The following is a 22747-nucleotide window of genomic DNA, read 5'->3' as shown; positions in this document are numbered from 1 at the left end:
TCGGTCACCAGCCAATTGCGCATGGCTTGAGGAGGAGTCCCAAAGGATAGGCATGCCCCTCTATGTCTTTAGCGTTGATAACAGCCTATTAGAGATGAGCGAACAGTAAAATATTCGATGTTCATTATTCATTCCAAATAGCATCTCAATATTCGACTATTCGAACGAATATGGAACCCCATTATAGTCTATGGGAGAAATTTTTTGTTTCAGAGGATCCCACCATTCGACTCAGGAGGGTCACCAAGTCCACTATCACACCACAGGAAATGATGCCAACACCTCTAAAATGCAACTGGGACAGCAGGGGAAGCATGTCTGGGGGCATCTAACACACCAAAGACCCTCTATTACCCCAACATCACAGCCTAACAACTACACACTTTCCACATTCCAAAAAACCTCTATCAAAGTGGGAAAATACCTGGAAACCTTCTTTACTCCCCAAATGGATGGACACAAACCCCAATTTAAGCTCAAAAAAACATTAACAAGCACCCCTTTAAATCACGTTGCCCATGACAACCACAGATGGAATAGACAATGGGAAATCTTTCAGTCCCCACCCTGACCTGTCATTGTGGATGTGTGAGATGTGGTGAGACCTTCCAAAATTCACTGTCCTGGCCCTTAACATGAGCCCTTCCAAATTAAGTTACAGGCCCTTAAACTGAGCTACCAGCAGAGATTGAGGCCCTTCAGGTGACTTCAGCCTCTACCTGCAGAGTTTTAGGCCCTTTAAATTAGTTCAGCCTTGCACCAGCAGAGATTTGTTGCCCCTTTGGGTGAGTGGAGCCTTTCAACTACAAAGCTTTGGGCCCTTGAAGTGAGTAGAGCCTTTAGAAAGCAGTGTTTGTGGCCCTTGGAGTGAGTAGAGCCTTTAGAAAGCAGTGTTTTTGGCCCTTGGAGTGAGTGGAGCCTTTAGAAAGCAGTGTTTTTAGCTCTTGGAGTGAGTGGAACCTTTCAACTACAGTGTTTTTTGCCCTTGGAGTGAGTGGAGCCTTTAAAAAGCAGTGTTTTTGGCCTTTGGAGTGAGTAGAGCCTTTAGAAAGCAGTGTTTTTAGCTCTTGGATTGAGTGGAACCTTTCAACTACAGTGTTTTTGGCCCTTGGAGTGAGTGGAGCCTTTAAAAAGCAGTGTTTTTGGCCCTTGGAGTGAGTGGTGCCTTTAGAAAGCAGTGTTTTTGGCCCTTGGAGTGAGTGGAGCCTTTAGAAAGCAGTGTTTTTGGCCCTTGGGTTGAGTGGAGCCTTTCAACTACAGTGCTTTTGGCCCTTGGAGTGAGTGGAGCCTTTAGTATGCAGTGTTTTTGGCCCTTGGAGTGAGTGGAGCCTTTAGAAAGCAGTGTTTTTGGCCCTTGGAGTGAGTGGAGCCTTTAGAAAGCAGTGTTTTGTGCCCTTGGAGTGAGTAGAGCCTTTAGAAAGCAGTGTTTTTGGCCCTTGGGTTGAGTGGAGCCTTTCAACTACAGTGTTTTTGGCCCTTGGAGTGAGTGGAGCCTTTAGTAAGCAGTGTTTTTGGCCCTTGGAGTGAGTGGAGCCTTTAGAAAGCAGTGTTTTTGGCCCTTGAAGTGAGTAGAGCCTTTAGAAAGCAGTGTTTTTAGCTCTTGGAGTGAGTGGAACCTTTCAACTACAGTGTTTTTGGCCCTTGGAGCGAGTGGAGCCTTTAAAAAGCAGTGTTTTTGACCCTTGGAGTGAGTGGAGCCTTTAGAAAGCAGTGTTTTTGGCCCTTTGAGTAAGTGGATCCTTTCAGCTACAGTGCTTTTGGCCCTTGGAGTGAGTAAAGCCTTTAGAAAGCAGTGCTTTTGGCCCTTGGGGTGAGTGGAGCCTTTCAACTACAGTGTTTTGGGCCCTTGGAGTGAGTAAAGCCTTTAGAAAGCAGTGTTTTTAGCCCTTTGAGTAAGTGGATCCTTTCAGCTACAGTGCTTTTGGCCCTTGGAGTGAGTAAAGCCTTTAGAAAGCAGTGTTTTTGGCCCTTGGGGTGAGTGGAGCCTTTCCACTACAGCGCTTTTGTCCCTTGGAGTGAGTGGAGCCTTTAGAAAGCAGTGTTTTTGTCCCTTGGAGTGAGTAGAGCCTTTAGAAAGCAATGTTTTTTGGCCCTTTAGGTGAGTGGAGCCTTTCAACTACAGTGCTTTGGGCCCTTGGAGTGAGTGGGGCCTTTAGAATGCAGTGTTTTTGGCCCTTGGGGTGAGTGGAGCCTTTAGAAAGCAGTGTTTTTGGCCCTTGGAGTGAGTGGAGCCTTTATTTAGCAGTGCTTTTGGCCCTTGGAGTGGGTAGAGCCTTTAGAAAGCAGTGTTTTTGGCCCTTTGAGTGAGTGGATCATTTCAACTACAGTGCTTTTTACCCTTGGAGTGGGTACATCCCTTAAAAAGCAGTGTTTTATGCCATTTTGGTGACTAGAGCCATGCAGCAGCAGTGTTTCATTTTTTGGCCCTTGGGGTGAGCCCTAAAAAATTATATTTCAGGCACTTGGGGGGAGCCCTAAATAATTAAACTTCAACCATTTGGGAGTGAGCCCTAAAAAATTGAGTTGTAACCCCCTGGGGGGGGGGGGGGAGAGAGATAATGGAAATATATATATATATATATATATATATATATATATATATATATATATATTATATAAAAAAAAAAAAATTGCATGCAGAATTAGGGGCTGGGGTTGTAGGAGTATGAGGAGGAGTATGAGGAGGAAGAGTAATTTGTTTGCTGACTGAATTTCTCCAGTACCTGGACTGTGGAGTGGATATACAGCTGGGTATCCACATCCTAGCCCACGTCCCCTGCTCATGATGACGAAGGACATCTACAGTAGCTGGACTGTGGACTAGACACCTAACTGGGTATGCACATCCACGTCCTCTGCTGCTACTGACGAGAGGCACTGCTGGCAGCCCCTCTCCAGTACCTGGACTGTGGACTACACACCCAGCTGGGTATGCATGTCCACGTCCTCGCCCACGTCCCCTGCTGCTACGCTGCATGATTTTCTAGCTAGCTAACGATTTATTATTGAGCTCTGAAAAGATCTGTTATTATTGACAATTTCTGCCTAACCAAAGCCCTGTATCGCACTGACAGTCTGACACCGCACTCTCCCTATCACTCCAAAACTGAAATGACACAAATAGGGCGGTGGCCGTTCTTATGAATGGGAGGTCACATGTTTTCGGCAGCCAATGTTTTTTTTTCAATTTTTTTAACTGCCTTCGTTGTCGTAGTTCCTGTTCCACCTCCCCTGCGCCGTTATTGGTGCAAAAAACGCGCCAGGAAAGGTGGGAGGGACACAAATTTTTATTGTGTATGCGGTCTTGTATTAGATGGTGAACAAATACATACATAATGCCTATCCGTTAACATTCGCACTGAGTCTAGTTCACATTGCTCTGGATCCGAGCTTAGTTATGAATGTCCTTGGGTGTTATCTATTTAGGGGGGAATCACTACACAGCGTGGCGTCCAACAATTGTTGGACTACATGCTGTGTAGTGAATAGGATCCTTTTTAAAATCCAATCTCCAAATGATCGGAAATTGGATTTTAAAAATGATCCTGAAATGTCAAGATCGGCTCAACCCTAAGTGCTGGTCGATGTAGCAGTGTCCGATGTAGCAGTCTGACACAGCAGAGCTGGACCTGCTACACACTCAGCTCTGCTGCATCGGACTGATACATCGGACACTGCTACATCGGTAGAGCTGGGTGTGGAGCAGGTTCAGCTCTGCTTCATCTCGGCATAGGAATGCATTGACCAGCGTTGATTGGCCGAATGCTGTACTTCTGCCTGGTGTGTGGGCTGGTCAGCATACATGCATGCTGTATCTATGGGTATGTAGAAAAACTTTTCAGCTATTATGTTTCCTGCTCCATGCAGTCTATCCCTTACTGGTGTTTTGATTGACCATATGCATTTGCTTTGTGACTATTCCACCCTTGCTGGCTGGACTAGCCAGCTATGAGTATATAGATATGACTGTGGATACATCTGATATCTGACATATTGTATACAAATTGGATTGTCCCTTTTTGCACAAGCCATGGATTTGTCACTTTATGACATATGTTAGGGATTATCTTATTATTTTTTACTTTGCCTAACTTTTTCAGATGCATTGGAGCATTTAACCCATTGTTTGATATATACACACCCTTTACTTACTGAACCTGCCCTCATACCTACCTGTTGGTAGAATATGTCCTGTCACTTTTTAATATGTTGTCCCTTGTCTTTTGTAATTAATAAATAATAAATTTTATGATTATTGGTAGCATTTTCTTTCCGTTTCTTTTGTTTACCCCTTGTGTTGGGCTTGAAAATGCATGCATACTATGACCTCATACTGGGTATTCTCACTAGATGTGTCAATTATTGATCTTTTATACCCTTTCCTCATGCTTGTGTATCTGCTTCATCTCGGCATAGGAATGCATTGACCAGCGTTGATTGGCCGAATGCCGTACTTCTATATGGCATTCGGCCAATCAATGCTGGTCAATGCATTCCTATGGGAAAAAGTCAGCTCCGGCATATCACAAGCTGACAGGGATCTTGACATAATAAAGGTACTTGATGACCCCAGGCATGCTTCCCCTGCTGTCCCAGTTGCTTTCCAGGGTGTTGGCATCATTTCCTGGTGTGTCATAGTGGACTTGGTGACCCCTCCTGAATGTTGGGATCCCCTGTAGCGAAGCATTTTCTCCCATAGACTATAATGGGGTTCGATATTCATTCGAATAGTTGAATATTGAGCGGCTATTTGAAAAGAATATCGAATTTTGAACATTTTACTGTTCGCTCATCTCTTATGAATACCAATGTCGATTTGATGACACTCTTGTAAGTTATTGCGCAGACTACAAATCATTAGAGATGAGCAAATGCCATTCAATCGAATAGGTATTCGATCAAATATCATGGCGTTCAATGTATTCGTTCACAATCGAATACCAGGCGACAACCCATTGGCTGCCGAAAACATGTGACCTCCCATTCATAAGAACGGCCGCCGCCCGATTCACCATTTTTGCCGTCAGACATAGGGAGAGAAACATATCTGCTGAGGGCTAGATATCGATTAGCTTCAGATAGGCAGGGAAGAACTAAAGAAGAAGAACCAGCAGCTCTTCTCAGAGCTATACACTGTAGGGACATCAGTCCAGCTTTCCCTGGACGGTGGAAAACAGGGATACACAACAGATACAAGTTCATATATAGCGGAGAAACAGCTTTCATTTTTCAGAATAGCCAGAATCCACAGCAATTACAAGTTCATAAATCTGGAAAAAGCCTTGAATTTTTTTTTTTTTTTTTTTTTTTTTTGGGGGGGGGGGGCTGAAACATAGCAGCAATCCACAGCAATTACAAGTTCATATAGCGGTTACTTCTTGCTATATACGTGCAAAGCAGCTTTTCAGGCTGTGTAACTCCAAAACAAGGACACAGAGCAATTAGGTCAGGCTATGTACGCTCAATCCAGATATGCAGGGTGTGTAACCCCAAAACCTAGGTGGGAGAGACAGAATTTCAGTCAGGCTATATCAGCTCAAACCAATTTTTAAGGGTCTACCCCTTGTATTTTTCATTTATTCCTGTGACATTATTTCAACCAATAACTCAAGCAGTACAAGCACCGGACACTGGTACTAGAACACTGAAAACTGCTCTATAAATGTAGTACAACTGCAGCCATTACTTCTCCGCCCTTTTGAGGAAACCCGCACCATTCACTTGATATACTTTCAAGGCTTTTTCTCTTCTCTTTTGCTGTAATAGACAAATCTACTGAAGTTCCTTTGGGAGCTCAGAGGAGGTGGCCTCAGTGCTGAGAAACACATCTGATGTCCCTTGGTGATATGCATTAAGAGAACCATCAACCAACCAAGTGTAGTCAGCTAGCATAGCAGCGAGCATGGCTAAACGCAGAGAAAAAAGGTGTACCAGTTCCAGGGATAGTAACTTCAGTGCTGCAGTTGCCAATGGACGGTCACACCAGATGTTCGGATTTTCCTTCATTAAAGTTTCCTTATACTTTAGGAAATAAACTTGTGAGGGTGAAAGGTTGAGAGATATGACATCAAACAATCCTTAACTGTACTTGTGTGACTGGGAAGAAAGCCACCAGTTTCCATTGAGAATAGGTAGACATCAGCGACCTGAGTATCAAATATATTGTTTAGTATCACACCATATTGAGGGGAAGTGGTTCAACAGAGGGAGAGACAGTAAAAGGACCCGAAAAGAGATCCTGGGAGGGGGCAAGGGTGGGATAACTCTGTTGGGAAGATTGGGCATGTTGGGAGGAAGGAGGGGCAGACTCTTGGGTATGAACACGACTGCAGGTAGTGGCTGACCGGCTGCTGGAAAAGCAGCTGGAAGCATTACCTACTAGGCAATGTAACACCTGTTCCTGGTGCTCAGGCCTGGTCTGCATTGTACCCTGCACCCTGCTTAACACAGCTGCCATATCAGGAATTGTGATGAGCGCATGCTAATGTTTCTTGTCAGTGGAAAGGATGGGATAAGATTCCACATAAGTCTGCCACCCATGGAAACTCATGGTGCAGAAACTGATGAAGCTGACTTTGATGAACCCTTGGGTTTTGTAGAAGGAACTCTATCAAAGGTCTCTACTGCTCACACACCCCGCTCAACATACGGTATCTAGGGTTTCAGTGTGTGGTGACCTCGCACAACAGCCGGTGCTTCAGGCAGATGTAGTGTTGCTATACTGTATTGAGGCTAGCATCAGGTACTGTAGACTTGCCAAAGTGGGATCAAAAGCGCCTCACTTTAACCAGTAGCTTGTGAAAATTGGGGTAAGTTGTTAGAAACCGTTGCACCAATAATTTGAACATGTAGGCCATGTGTGGACCGTCTTTGAGTCTGGCGAGCTCCAGATCTGCTACCAGGTTCCGACCAGTATCACATATGCCAACCTGCACCTGGGCCCAGGTGCAGCAGGGCAAAAAACATTGCCATCTCATCCAGGATGGCATGCCTGACCTCAGAGGCAGTGTGCTGTCTGTCCCCCAAGCTGATGAGCTTCAGCACGGCCTACTGACGTCTCCCCACGCCAGTGCTGCAAGGTTTCCAGCTCGTAGCTGGGGTCAATTTAACGGCAAAGGAGGAGGAGGGTGATGGTGTTTCAGCACTTCTGCCAGGAATATTGGGCAGGGAGACAAGGCAGGCTGCCACAGTTTACGACCCGGTCCCAGCCTCAACTACATTCAGCCATTGTGCTGCGATTGAGATGCAGCGCCCTGGCCGCATGCACTTGTCCACGCGTCGGTGGTCAAGTGGCACTTAGGGCCCACCTGATGTTACGGGACACGTGCTGGTCAACATCTGGGTCCTCAGTCCAATCCACTGCATCAATCCAACACAATAAGAGTGATGGTTCTGGAACCACCATTTTAGGGGCTAAGAATTTTAAAGGGGCTAACACTCTGCTGGTCAAGGTTCAACTAAACCAAAGGGACTAAAACTCTGCAGGTAGAGGCTGAAGTCACCTGAAGGGCCTCAATCTCTGTTGGTAGCTCAGCTTAAGGGCCTGTAACTTAATTTGGAAGGGCTCATGTTAAGGGCCATAAAAGTGAATTTTGGAAGGTCTTACCACATCACACACACACACACACACATCCACAATGACAGTTCAGGGTGGGGACTGTTGGATTTCCCATTTCCTATTCCATGTGTGGTTGTCATGGGAAATGTGATTTAAAGGGGGGGCTTGTTAATGTTTGTTTAGCTTAAATTTGGGTTTGCGTTGTCGGGGGAATCATAATACCCCAGAGATATGCTGTCTGTAAAGGAAAATTAATTAACAGGCCAAGATCGGCTACAGCCATTCTTAGCCTGGAGAAGCACAAGACACATGGTGGTGGTGTATCAAAATGGATTCTGCTTTAATGGTGGTTAGAACAAAGTATATATCACATGGCATAGACAGAACAGGATTGGCTAGTATAATTAGCATACATCCATTGGTGGAGAAGTTTGTAACAATAGCCCTGATGCATATCTATTGGATAAGAAACTGGAGAGAGGTCACCCCCCCTGAGGACTCTAAAATGGAGTCTTGTGAGCACATGGTCTGGTGACCGCATGGTCACACAAAATGGCAGCCATCAGCACATGTCTCAAATACACACCCTAGATGTCTATCTCATGGTATTCTAAAGACAATAGGCATCCTGTTGGAGACAATTAGCTTAATTACCCTTCTCTTGTCCCTTTATCTTAAAAAGGGTCTTTGGTCTTTGATCCTTTCCTAACAATGCCCGTGGTTCCTGCCGAACTGTCTCCATTTTAATTAGTTTCTTTGTAAGATAGCACAGTGCATAGTGTCTTGCATAACCAGTCTGGCAAGATCCAAACTGCATCTCTCTGGGAGAGAGATGGACAGATAGAATAATTGCTGCCTCTACCTCTATACATAATTTTTCATAAGATATTATTAGCCCCCCCACAGCGTCCATCCAATTGGGGAGGAAAGAAGGTTTCCAGGTATTTTCCCACTTTGATAGAGGTTTTTTGAGTGTGGACAGTGTGTAGTTGATAGGCTGTGATGTTTGGTTAAAACAGTGACTTGGGCTTGTTAGATGCCCCCAGACATGCTTCCCCTGCTGTCCCAGTTGTATTGCAGAGGTGTTGGCATCATTTCCTGTGGTGTCATAGTGGACTTGGTGACCCTCCTGAGTTGAATGGTGAGTCCCCTGAAATGAAGCATTTTTCCCCATAGACTATAATGGGGTTCGATATTCGATCGAATAGTCGAATATTGAGCGGCTATTCAAAACGAATAACGAATATCGAATATTTTACTGTTCTCTCATCTCTAATTTTTATGCCTTTTTTGACAAGGAGGTGTGCTTGGTGTGAAGGGCGTGGGGCGGTGTGACTTCATGCAAAGCTTGTTTGGTGTAAGATATGATAATAAGCTCAGTAATGTCTCTAGAATTTTGGTAGGTCGAAATATGTAAACTTGATCAATCTGATACATTTGTAGGTTGTCTAAGGCTACACCAGCGGTGAACCTGTCCCTTTCGCCGCCCGAGGCGAACGACAGAAAGCCGCCTCCCCCCCCCCCCCCGGGAGGAGGGGGCGGCCGGAGGGGTGGAGCAGAGGGGGCGGGGCTTAGTGGTGTTCGCAGGCAGAGAGCAGGCACGGAGAGGACCTGCTCTCTGCCTGAGCGTGAGGGGAGGCCGCTGGAGCAGCGCTGCTCCAGGGGCCTCCCCAATCCACCGCTCGGTGCTAAGCCAGTCCAGGACAGCTTGTCCTGGACTGGCTTAGGTAAGCAAAAATGCCGCCCTCCCTGGGGCCCTGGCATAGCGCCGCCTGAAGCGGTCGCTTCAGGTCGCCTCATGGGAGGTGCGGCGCTGGGCTACACTATATATATCTTCAAATAAAATAAAGACATTTGCCTCGGTGTGTTTTGATTGTTTTTGTGGTGTTTTTAGGGGCATTTTTAACTTTATTTTTATTTATTTCATATCATTTGATCAGAAACCTGAAGACCCGCTACACACCAGAAGGAGCACATGAGATTTACTAGAGCTTTTCAGGTTGTACTTATTATCTACCCTCACCCTTTATCGATTGTAGATCAATGTGCCCACTGTTACCCCAGAGCATCTTGAGGTGTCTATAGGCCTGATTTTGAAGTTGTCACCTAGTCGACCAGGAGAAGCTTTCCATGCAGTAAGAGTAGTGGCTGTATTGCCACTTCTCCTACAGTGTCAACTTGGAAGCCCTTGTAGACACAACTTGGGGACTTGTAGACACATTACGTAAGCAGCTTGAGCACCCCCATTAGTGTCTGGTGAGAAGATGCAGCTTGGGGTAATTTCCAGCTTCCAGACGGTGTTACCAGAATATATTACTTAGAGGTCCCAAACTTACTTTCAATTGTAAATCTGTGATCTCCAGTTAGACAAGTTCCACATCACCAAGGACCACTTCTGAATTTCTTCCACCAACCTCAAACAGGGGGATATTCCAGCCAGACAGTTTATAAGTCTGCATCGTGTTGTACAACCTTGGGGCAATACTCCTAGGTTTTTAACCCTTGTACTATGGGGTTGTTCTTGTTGAGGGGACTCCTACTCCCGTGTCCCCAGCTTCTCAATACATCTTTCAAGATTAAAAAGGACACATTCCCACATTGATTTTGGAGCTGGATGTTAAATCCACCAAAGCTTCTTGAACTACCTGGTCTACACAAGCCACAAAAATTATCATCCTGTGAACCTGGAAAGACACAGACCCATCTATAATCCACCAATGGCGGAAAAACATTCAAGAAATGAGGAACTGATTGACTGGAAGTCTAATACCTTAAAGAAAGCTTCTTCAAAACACAAAGTCATTGAATCACTTATCATTAGAGATGAGCAAACAGTGAAATATTCAAGATTCGATATTCGTTTTGAGTAGAGCCTCAATATTCGGCTACTCGATCAAATATCGAATCCCATTATAGTCTACGGGGAAAAATGCTTGTTTCAGGGGAAACCACTATTAGACTAAAGGAGCGTCACCATGTCCTCGAATAGCAGGAGGAGAGTGTTTAGGAGGAGCGCTGTGCAGTTAAAGCGCACGGACCCCATTATAATCTATGGCAGGTGTGCCCAATATGTCGATCCCGATCTACTGGTACATCGCAAAGGACGTATGGGTCGCTCGCGGGATGCAGGGATCCCTGGTGTCTGCTTGTTCACAGTGCAGGCTGAGAGTCATCTCTGGACACTGGCAGGCGGGGCTGCCGCAGCCCCAGCCTGCCAGTGTCCAGCGATAACTCTCAGCCTGCGCTGTGAAGAAGCAGACAGCAGGGATCCCTGGACAGCCACAGAACGCCGCTGTCTCCTGCTGTCACGATCCACATGGCCCCGTCCACATGCCCCGCCCTGCCCACAAGCCCGCCCGGCCCAGCCTATAGTCCCGTCCCGGCCCCGCCCACAGGCCTGCCCCGGCCCCGCTCTAGTAGATCGTTTGCCTTGGTCAGCTAATAAAGTAGCTCACACGCTGAAAAAGTGTGAGCACCCCTGGTCTATGGGGTCCATGCTCTTTAACTGCACAGCACATGCAGTTGCGCTGATAAAAAGTAAAAAGTAAGCTCCCTCGTAACCGCAAGCTGCCAGCTCTCCCGACCAGCAAAGTCGAGCATGCGGCAAATTAATGCTGGTTCTGCAGCAGGCTTGACCTTGCTAGTCAGGAGAGCTGGCAGCTTGCTGTTACGAGGGAGCTTACTTTTTCTCATACGAATGAATTGACCAGCGTTTATTGGCCAGTGTACAGCATTCAGCCATTCAGCGTTCTGCCGGAGGCTCGTCTGTGAGAAGGTGAAGTCTAAAATCAGACCACAATGGAGACTGCTGTGGTCCGATCTTAGACTCTGCCTTCTCACAGACACTCTATAGCATTCGGCCAATCAACACTGGCTCTGAATCGAATATTTACTGCGAATAGCTAGTAGTATTCGATCAAGTACGAATATATTGAATACCGTAGTATTAGATTGAATACCTACTCGATCGAATACTACTCACTCATCTCTACTTCTCATGTCTCCAGAACAAACCCATGACCTTCCCGGTCTTGCACTGAGCTCACGTATTCCTGGACCTGACAAATAATAATAAAGACTTATTCTATTCCAAGAAATAACAATGTCACAGAAACGATTCATTATAAACTATCAGGAACAAGGAGGAAACTGGACAAATCGGACATTGACAGTGGTTTTGTTTTTGAAAATTCTCATGTTTTGTTCTCAGGTTTTGGTTGAAAAACAAAAAAACATTTCTGATGGTGTTAAATACAGATTTTACATAAGTGTTACAATATATAAAAATTACATTAATACACTCGAAGAAAAAAACCAAACACTAGAGATAACATTCCTGCAATTGTGGCCTCAGTAGTGTCAGGGGTTAATGTGAGTGATGACAGTCTTTGTACAGGGCTGTGGAATATGTCTGTGGTATATTCTGTATAACACAAGGAGGGCTGGGACTGGTTATTTCTTCTACAAGTCTCTATAGTAAGGACGGTTCAGAGCACAATCCTCGGAGAGCAGATCCAGAATGATGTGCGGTGAGAGCAGAGAATGTAACATCTATCCCATCATACTGTATAAAAGGAGGGGAGATGAGAGCAGTCACCATATAGCATGTCCTGATCCTGGGGCCATGCTGTCTGTGTCACTGCTGGGCTCACTGCTTCTATCCATCATTTCTTACTGAGGATCATCATCATCATCATCATCATCATCATCATCATCATCATCATCATCCTACTTCTACAAGGAGATGTGCAGTTTCATTACTATGATCCTTCTTCTTTGCTTTCCTTTAGCACAATTAGTCTGTGATCTCAGGATAAGAGAAGTTGATAAGATTGTACAGAAATGTTCCCAGGATGGAGATCTCATCATTGGGGGGTTGTTAACACTGTATAAATCTGCAGATTATCATCAACTCTCAGACTACAATTACAAAAGTTTTTGGTGTTCTGAGTAAGTCCTTACTTACGAGGCTGGTGCAGAGACCTGAACAGGCAGTGACGTTACATATAGAGTCTGAGGAGCCCTAACAGTGTCATACACTATGTATTATAGATATATATATAGTCCTAGGAGCCCTGACAGTGTCATACACTATGTATTATAGATATATATAGTCCTAGGAGCCCTGACAGTGTCATACACTATGTATTATAGATATATATAGTCCTAGGAGCCCTGACAGTGTCATACACTATGTATTATACAGTCCTATGAAAAGATTTGTGCCCCCCTATTAGTCTTAATCATTGTTAATTGTAAATATTTTGGTGTTTGCCATGTCAGTCTGATCTCTCTAATAACTGATGGACACAGTAATATTTCAGGATTGAAATGAGGTTTATTGTACTAACAGAAAATGTGCAATATGCATTAAACCAAAATTTGACTGGTGCAAAAGTCTGGGCACCTCAACAGAAAAGTGACATTAATATTTAGTAGCTCCTCCTTTTGCCTCTAATCGCTTCCTGTAGCTTTTAATCAGTTCCTGGATCCTGGATGAAGGTATTTTGGACCATTCCTCTTTACAAAACAATTTCAGTTCAGTTCAGTTTGATGGTCACCGAGCATGGACAGCCCGCTTCCAATCATCCCACAGATGTTCAATGATATTCAGGACTGGGATGGCCATTCCAGAACATTGTCATTGTTCCTCTGCATGAATGCCTGAGGCGATTTGGAGCGGTGTTTTGGATCATTGTCTTGCTGAAATCTCCATCCCCAGCGTAACTTCAACTTTGTCACTGATTCTTGAACATTATTCTCAAGAATCTGCTGATACTGAGTGGAATCCATGCGACCCTCAACTTTACCAAGATTCCCGGTGCCGGCATTGGACACACAGCCCCAAAGCATGATGGAGCCTCCACCAAATTTTACAGTGGGTAGCATGTGTTTTTCTTGGAATACTGTTTTTTTGGACGCCATGCATAACACCTTTTTGTATGACCAAACAACTCAATCTTTGTTTCATCAGTCCACAGGACCTTCTTCCAAAATGAAGCTGGCTTGTCCAAATGTGCTTTTGCATCGCTCAGGCGACTCTGTTTGTGGCGTGCTTGCAGAAACGGCTTCTTTCTCATCACTCTCCCATACAGCTTCTCCTTGTGCAAAGTGCACTGTATAGTTGACCGATGCACAGTGACACCATCTGCAGCAAGATGATGCTGCAGCTCTTTGGAGGTGGTCTGTGGCTTGTCCTTGACTGTTCTCACCATTCTTCTTCTCTGCCTTTCTGATATTTTTCTTGGCCTGCCACTTCTGGGCTTAACAAGAACTGTCCCTGTGCTCTTCCATTTCCTTACTATGTTCCTCACAGTGGAAACTGACAGGTTAAATCTCTGAGACAACTTTTTGTATCCTTCCCCTGAACAACTATGTGGAACAATCTTTGTTTCTAGATCATTTGAGAGCGGGCTGTCCATGCTCAGCCACCATCAAACTGAACTGAACTTGAATTGTTTTGTAAAGAGGAAGGGTCCAAAATCCCTTCATCCAGGATCCAGGAACTGATTAACAGCTACAGGAAGCGACTAGAGGCAAAAGGAGGAGCTACTAAATATTACTGGCACTTTTCTGTTGAGGTGCCCAGACTTTTGCACCGGTCAAATTTTGGTTTAATGCATATTGCACATTTTCTGTTAGTACAATAAACCTCATTTCTATCCTGAAATATTACTGTGTCCATCAGTTATTAGATAGATCAGACTTATATGGCTGTGGCAAACACCAAAATATTTAGAACTAAAAATGATTAAGATTAATAGGGGGGCACTAACTTTACTTTTTTTCATAGGCCTGTATATAGTCCTAGGAGCCCTGACAGTGTCATACACTATGTATTATAGATATACAGTCCTATGAAAAAGTTTGGCCCCCCCTATTAATCTTAATCATTTTTAGTTCTAAATATTTTGGTATTTGCAGCAGCTATTTCAGTTTGATATATGTAATAACTGATGGACACAGTAATATTTCAGGATTGAAATGAGGTTTATTGTACTAACAGAAAATGCGCAATATGCATTAAACCAAAATTTGACCGATGCAAAAGTATGGGCACCTCAACAGAAAAGTGACATTAATATTTAGTAGATCCTCCTTTTGCCTCTAGTCGCTTCCTGTAGCTGTTAATCAGTTCCTGGATCCTGGATGAAGGGATTTTGGACCCTTCCTCTTTACAAAACAATTCAAGTTCAGTTCAGTTTGATGGTGGCTGAGCATGGACAGCCCGCTCTCAAATGATCTAGAAACAAAGATTGTTCCACATAGTTGTTCAGGGGAAGGATACAAAAAGTTGTCTCAGAGATTTAACCTGTCACTTTCCACTGTGAGGAACATAGTAAGGAAATGGAAGACCACAGGGACAGTTCTTGTTAAGCCCAGAAGTGGCAGGCCAAGAAAAATATCAGAAAGGCAGAGAAGAAGAATGGTGAGAACAGTCAAGGACAATCCACAGACCACCTCCAAAGAGCTGCAGCATCATCTTGCTGCAGATGGTGTCACTGTGCATCGGTCAACTATACAGCGCACTTTGCACAAGGAGAAGCTGTATGGGAGAGTGATGAGAAAGAAGCCGTTTCTGCAAGCATGCCACAAACAGAGTCACTGCCTGAGGTAAAAGCACATTTGGACAAGCCAGCTTCATTTTGGAAGAAGGTCCTGTGGACTGATGAAACAAAGATTGAGTTGTTTGGTCATACAAAAAGGCGTTATGCATGGCGTCCATAAAAAACAGCATTCCAAGAAAAACACATGCTACCCACTGTAAAATTTGGTGGAAGTTCCATCATGCTTTGGGGCTGTGTGGCCAATGCCGGCATCGGGAATCTTGTTAAAGTTGAGGGTCGCATGGATTCCACTCAGTATCAGCAGATTCTTCAGAATAATGTTCAAGAATCAGTGACGAAGTTGAAGTTACGCCGGGGATGGATATTTCAGCAAGACAATGATCCAAAACACCGCTCCAAATCGACTCAGGCATTCATGCAGAGGAACAATTACAATGTTCTGGAATGGCCATCCCAGTCCCCAGACCTGAATATCATTGAACATCTGTGGGATGATTTGAAGCGGGCTGTCCATGCTCGGCCACCATCAAACTTAACTGAACTTGAATTGTTTTGTAAAGAGGAATGGTCCAAAATACCTTCATCCAGGATCCAGGAACTGATTAAAAGCTACAGCAAGCGACTAGAGGCTGTTATCTTTGCAAAAGGAGGATCTGCTAAATATTAATGTCACTTTTCTGTTGAGGTGCCCATACTTTTGCACAGGTCAAATTTTGGTTTAATGCATATTGCACATTTTCTGTTAGTACAATAAACCTCATTTCAATCCTGAAATATTACTGTGTCCATCAGTTATTAGATATATCAAACTGAAATGGCTGCTGCAAACACCAAAATATTTAGAACTAAAAATGATTAAGATTAATAGGGGTGCGCAAACTTTTTCATAGGACTGTATAGTCCTAGGAGTCCTGACAGTGTCATACACTATGTATTATAGATATATAGTTCTAGGAGCCCTGACAGTATCATACACTATGTATTATAGATATATAGTTCTAGGAGCCCTGACAGTGTCATACACTATGTATTATAGATATATAGTTCTAGGAGCCCTGACAGTGTCATACACTATGTATTATAGATATACATAGTCCTAGGAGCCCTGACAGTATCATACACTATGTATTATAGATATATAGTTCTAGGAGCCCTGACAGTGTCATACACTATGTATTATAGATATATATATATATATAGTCCTAGGAGTCCAGATCTCTGGTCAGTTCCTCATCTTGATATATATTTGTCTATTTACAGGATACATTTTGAGGGATTTGTATATTCTCTGATTTTTCTCTTTGCCATTGATAATATTAACCAGAATCCTGACATTTTACCCAATATTACACTGGGATATGATGTTTATGACACATGTATGGATGAACGTTTGGCGGTACACCATGTATTATATCTTCTATCTGGCCGGGGTAATGTAATACCTAATTACTCCTGTAGGGGGCATGGCCAGCTGGCCGGTATCATTGGAGACCACCACGCATCTACCACTATTCCAGCAGCACAAATCCTTGGACTATATGGATATCCTCAGGTATTGGACACTCTAGACATTGTCTATTAGTGTAATATGAGTGAGATGGGATATATGTGAGTGTATACCTGACCTATAGAAAGCCACAAATCTACAACAATCACAAAGTGTCTTAGATAATGGAGAGATATTACTAGATGTATAGTGAATACTGGAGATGAGAGAACTGATTTGTATTGAGCAACACAAATTTTCCAAAACCTTTGTGATTTATCTTGTGCAAACTAAAGTGGCCGCAGTGACATTCATTGCAGATCACATCTGTGCTGTGACGTTGGCCGGCTTCTGGCATCACCTGACAGACTCTCAGCCAATAATGTAAGGTAGATGGCGGCTTTACAGTCACATACACAATATCAGATGCTGCAGGCAGCGAGGAGAAGAGCCATTGTGTCATATTGTAGGATTAGGGGAAGCCTTGTTATCATCACTACAGGATCCAGAGCAATAGCTGCAGATTGTACTGGGTTGTGTCTCTGCACCACATTGGTCTTGCCTGACATTTTTCATTTTAATAAAAGGTTAAAGAATAAAAGACACCCCCCAGTATATTACACAGAAACCCCCCATATGTGATGGTGAACACCTGTACGGGCACATAACAGGCCTGGAGCATAAACGAGTGTTATTTGGCTTTTGGGGGGCACATTTACTGGAATAGTTTTCAGGTAGCGGGGGCGGAGCCTGACTGCGCGCAGTGATAGACGCTTATTACTAGAGCCGTTACCGTTATTGCTGTATTATGTAAGTTGCCATGGTCAGGACTAGTAGAGAGTGGACGGGAAACTAACTGGGCACACCTAGAGGTGTTCATCAGCAAGGAGACATGCAGAGATTTCTCAAAAAGAAGACAATACATTCTTTTTACATGGCCCTCAAGATGGCGGCAGATGACAAGCGAGAACATGAGACCGGGGAGGAGTCAGAGGTGGATAGTAGATGGCAGATGCAGATGGCGACCATGTGGATAGAGGCCTCACGTAAATCTCCAGCTCTTTCTTACAGAAGTCCTAAAGCGGTGAGTCCTGTACTTGCCTCCTTAGATGAGGCCTACTCCTCCATGCAAGTACATACCGAGACGCTGACAAAACACCTGCAACAGCACAGAGACCTTAATGATCGGTTCCTCATGTTAGTAGAGGACCAAGAACATAGAAATAGAAGGCGTAATATTAGGATAAAGCAGTTGCCAGAAACATACGTCCCAGAGGACCTGTCCAAGATGGCCACTGATTTCTTCTCTGAATTGCTAGGCTAAGATCGTACAAATGTAGTAGTAGTGGAATGTATACATAGAACATGGAGGCCTAAACTGCAGTTCAGAGATTCGCCACGAGATGTTATTTGTAGACTTTTGTCATATGTCGATGCGGCCGCTATCATTTTAGCAGTAAGAACCAGGCAGCAGATTATGATAGGAGACGCTGAGATTACTCTCTTCCAAGATGTGGCCCCCTCCATTTTGGCCAAGAGAAGGATGCTTAGACCCCTGCTTGAGGAACATTTCAGATTTAATAAGCCTGGCTATACCCCTTTGGCCTGGTAGTCATCATACGCTACAGTGACACCGCAAGTTATACCCCAGATTGCATCCTTGATCAACCTGCTAAAGCACAGATCCCCTAAAGGAATGAAGTCGTCCTTGGAGCCAAGACTTATTTTACCATAGGACCCTAGCAGACCATAGGCCAGGATGCTTACTGTGAATGGCTCATTATTGCTGCTTGACCCCCCTTTTCCATACGCTTTCCTCTTGTACATCCATATTTCTTACAGGTCGCCCATTCTGTATAAATAGTTAGACAGTTATTGTCTCCTGCACACGGCTCCTTTGTTCGTATCTCAGTTGATTAGTTATGAACAACAATGGCTGACATCCATCTCCCTGTCACGGCCTTCCCCTGTATAGCGTGTCTTATAGTTGCTAGGATTGCCTGGCACAGGGTTTTGGATATGACTCCTATCTTTTAGGATTATCTGTTTATGCCATTTTTTTAATTTATGACATTGTGTTGCTGTTTATATGATATTTGTAATGGCTTCCAAGGGCTTACTACCGATCAGGCTTTAACCTTCCACCCCCGCTTGGCATACTCCCATTTGCCTATCCATCTGGAACTCACATAGGACTGATAGTGATTAATCTTTGCACCCAGTAGCTTATACTATTCATTCCCTGTTTTGACCACCCCTGGTCCCAACCCCGTACAGACGGTATTACTGATGTCCCAGTATATGCTTTTCACATATAGTGTACAACTTCTTCCTTCTAACTTTTGGGTCACATCTACCCCCATTTCACTACTCCCTTCCGGCAACTAATCCTATACCCACATCCAAAACCTTAGCCTTTCATATCCTACTGTCAACCTTTTCTCTCTCCCCTCTCCCATGCCTAGGTCCAGACTTGTCAGGTGGACTTAGCTCTTGGACCACTCTATTTCTCTCTCTCCCATTCATGATGGACTCTCGTACTCATCCCCCACTGAAGAGACCCCTCCAAGCCTTGTTAACAGTTATTTAATTTAACGTCACAGGGATCAATATCCCAAATAAGAGACATGGCATTCTTCAAACAGTTAGGAAACTGAAGATAGATATCTTGATGGTACAGGAGATGCATTACAAACAAAACAGAATCCCCTCCTTCCCAACATCAGGTTTCCACCAGTGGCTGTGTTGCTGAAGGAAGATACCTCTTTGTGAAAGGCTCACTATCTTCTTGACCTATTACATTAGTCACAATATATGTCTCCAACCAAGACCAAGTGAGTTAGCTATTTACGACCCTACATGATCTTTCTCTATTTGCTGAAGGTGACGTTATCCTAGGCGTAGACATTAATGTAGTGCTAAACCCACTTCTAGACTGGAAGATCAACACTCCCACAGAAAGCAATCACTCAGACAAATAAACTTAGCCTTGCAGGCGGCGCATCCGATAGACACTTAGAGACTCTATTACCCATCCTCCGAAGATTTCTCCTTTTACTCCACTCGTCACCAGACTCATCAAAGACTGGACTATGTGTTCTCTTCAGTCACCATGGCCCAACATGTCACAAAGTCTGAAATAGACAACATCAGAATCTCTGACCACGCCCTGATAACTAATACCTTTCTTATGCCAGACCTGACCCTGCGACAATGGTCCTGGAGACTCAATGAATCCCTCTTGGATAAAACTGAATCGAAGGACAAATTTTTGAAAGGTTTAGCCTCCTTCTTTAACATAAATGAAACCCCTGACGTATCTGCATCACTTTTATGGTAAGAACACAAACCCTATATATGAGGCTTGATGATCTCCAAAGCAGTTGGTCTCAAAAAAGACCACCAGAAAGAGATAGACTCTCTCCTGGCCCAGATTACAGCACTAGAACACTTACACAAATTACAGTCACTGAGCGCCAACCTTAACAAACTCAACACTTTAAGAGAAAAGCTTAAGACCCTTTTAAACTTTTCTGCAGCCAAGTATCTTCTATACTCCAGATCTAGATTGTACGCACATGGAAACAAGGGGGGGAGAAACTGATGACAGTGATGATCAAAAATGAAAAGTCTAAATCACAGATCCCATCTATAACCACTCCAGAGGGGGATCTAGTGTATGACACTAAGCTGATTGCAAGATCTTTCTAATCCTTCTATGTCAGGGGTCTCAAACTCAATTTACATGGGGGCCGCTGGTAGAATCTGGGTGAGGCTGGGCCGCATCAGGTTTTCCACAAGCTATGCTTGCCACAGCAAATTTAGCTCCGCCCAATTTAATGATGACTCCACCCATTCTTATTCATTTTTCATGTGCCCCCACACAGTATAATCCTCCTACAGTCACCCGTACACTATATGTCACCACATTATAATGTTCCCTTCCAACTCCCCCACAGTATTAGGTCCCTCTCCTGGTGCCCCAGTTTAAACTAGGGGAAACTAGAGGGGACATGAAACTGGGGCAGCTGGAGGGGGACATAAAACAGTGGGGGTAGTTGGAGGGGGGCAATAAATTAATGGCAGCTGAAGTGGGACAATAAACTGGGGGCAACTAGAGGGGGACATTAAACTCCGGAGGCTAGAAGCAGACATTAAACTGTAGGGGTAGGTGGACGGTGACAATAAACTGGGGACAGCTAGAGGCAGACAGGTCCCCCTCCAGCCACTCCCACGGTTTACTGCCCCCTCCAGTTGTCCCCAGTTTAAGTGCCTCCCTTCATCTAACCTCAGTTTCATCTTCCCCCACCATTTCTCCCCCAGTTTGATATCCCCCTTCATTTGCCCTATTTTATGTCCCCCCTCAATCTGTCCCCAGTTTTATGTCATCCCTCCATCTGCCACAATTTCATGTGCCCCATCCATCTGCCCCCAGTTTCATATTCCCCTCCATCTGCCCCAATTTCAGATACCCCGTTCATCTGCCCCCATTGTCATGCTCCCCCTTCCATCTGTGACCCTAGGTTCATGTCCCCCCTCCACCTCTGCCCCTAGGTTACTGACACACTCCATCTCACATTCCTCTCAATACTACATCTCCTCATCTTTCCGCCGGCACACTAAGACACACCTCCAATAGTCACGTGAGGTCTGACGTCAAAACACAGGTCCTTGAGTCTTAAACTTCAGCAGTACTAGCTTTCCACTGATCACCCATTGCTTTTATTGCTGTTATAAGAGCGGGGGAGTGATCAGAGGAAAGTTTAACTGTTTTACTTAAACTTTCCACCGATCACTCCCCCGCGCTTATAACAGCAATAAAAGCGATGGGTGATCAGTGGAAAGCTAGTACTGCTGAAGTTTAAGACTCAAGGACCTGTGTGTGACGTCAGACGTCTCTTGACTATTGGAGGCGTGTCTTAGTGTGCCGGCCGAAAGATGACTATAGAGGGACATGCAGGGAGCTGTGCGGGGGCCGCAAACTTTCATCCCGAGGGCTGCAAATTTGAGACCCCACCCCAAACAACAAACAGGCTAAAACTCCTCTAGCTAGAGACTTCCTATCCTCCCTCTCCCTCCATAAACTACGACCTGAGGCCCAGACGGAGATCCTTGCTCCAGTCACCCCTACGGAAATAACCAAGGTCATTAATATTTTCTCCAAAAACAAAAGCCCTGAACCTGATGGTGTGCCACTACTATATTATCAAACTTTTCAGGATACTCTCCTCTAGAGATGAGCAAACAGTAAAATGTTTTATATTCGATATTTGTTTCGAATTAATATTCGACAATTCAAACGAATATGGAACCCCATTATAGTCTATGGGGAAAAATGCTTCGTTTCAGGGCATCCCACCATTCACCTCAGGAGGGTCACCAAGTCCACTATGACACCTCAGGAAATGATGCCAACACCTCTGCAATGCAACTGGGCCAGCAGGGGAAGCATGTCTGGGGGCATCTAACAAGCCCAAGTCACTGTATTATGTCGGGATCCCTGTCTGACTTTTTCCCATAGGAATGCATTGACCAGTGTTGATTGGCCGAATGTCATACAGAGAATGGCATTCGGCCAATCAACGCTGGTTCTGCCGGAGGCTTGTCTGTGCCTCTTAGACTCCGACTCCACCGGCAGAAGCAGTGTTGAATGGCCAAATGCTATAGCATTCGGCCAATCAACGCTGGTCAATGCATTCCTATGCCGAGATGTAGCAGTGCTGGCCGATGTAGCAGTGTCCGATGTAGCAGTCCGATGCAGCAGAGCTGATTGTGTAGCAGGTCCAGATCTGCTGCATCGGACTGCTACATCGGACACTGCTACATTGGCCAAAACTTAGGGTTGAGTTGATCCTGACATTTCAAGATCGTTTTTAAAATCCGATTCTGATAATTCGGAGATTGGATTTTAAAAACGATCCTATTCACTACACAGCATGCAGTCCAAAAATTGTTTCAATTTTTGGACCCCACGCTGTGTAGTGATTAACCCCCCCCACCGGTGTCCACTTACCTGCATAGCTGCAGCTCCCAGTTCTTCTTGGTCTGGTCCTCTGTCCACATGTCTTCAGAGCGCCCTGCCCCCGCCTCCCGAGACTAGTATTATGGAGAAGGCGGGGCTTAGCAGAGTGTGGG

The sequence above is a fragment of the Leptodactylus fuscus genome, chromosome 1, assembly GCF_031893055.1.
Source record: "Leptodactylus fuscus isolate aLepFus1 chromosome 1, aLepFus1.hap2, whole genome shotgun sequence".
NCBI lineage: Eukaryota > Metazoa > Chordata > Amphibia > Anura > Leptodactylidae > Leptodactylus > Leptodactylus fuscus.
The sequence above is the reverse complement of the archived record's forward strand: the minus strand, read 5'-3'. Positions refer to the sequence as shown.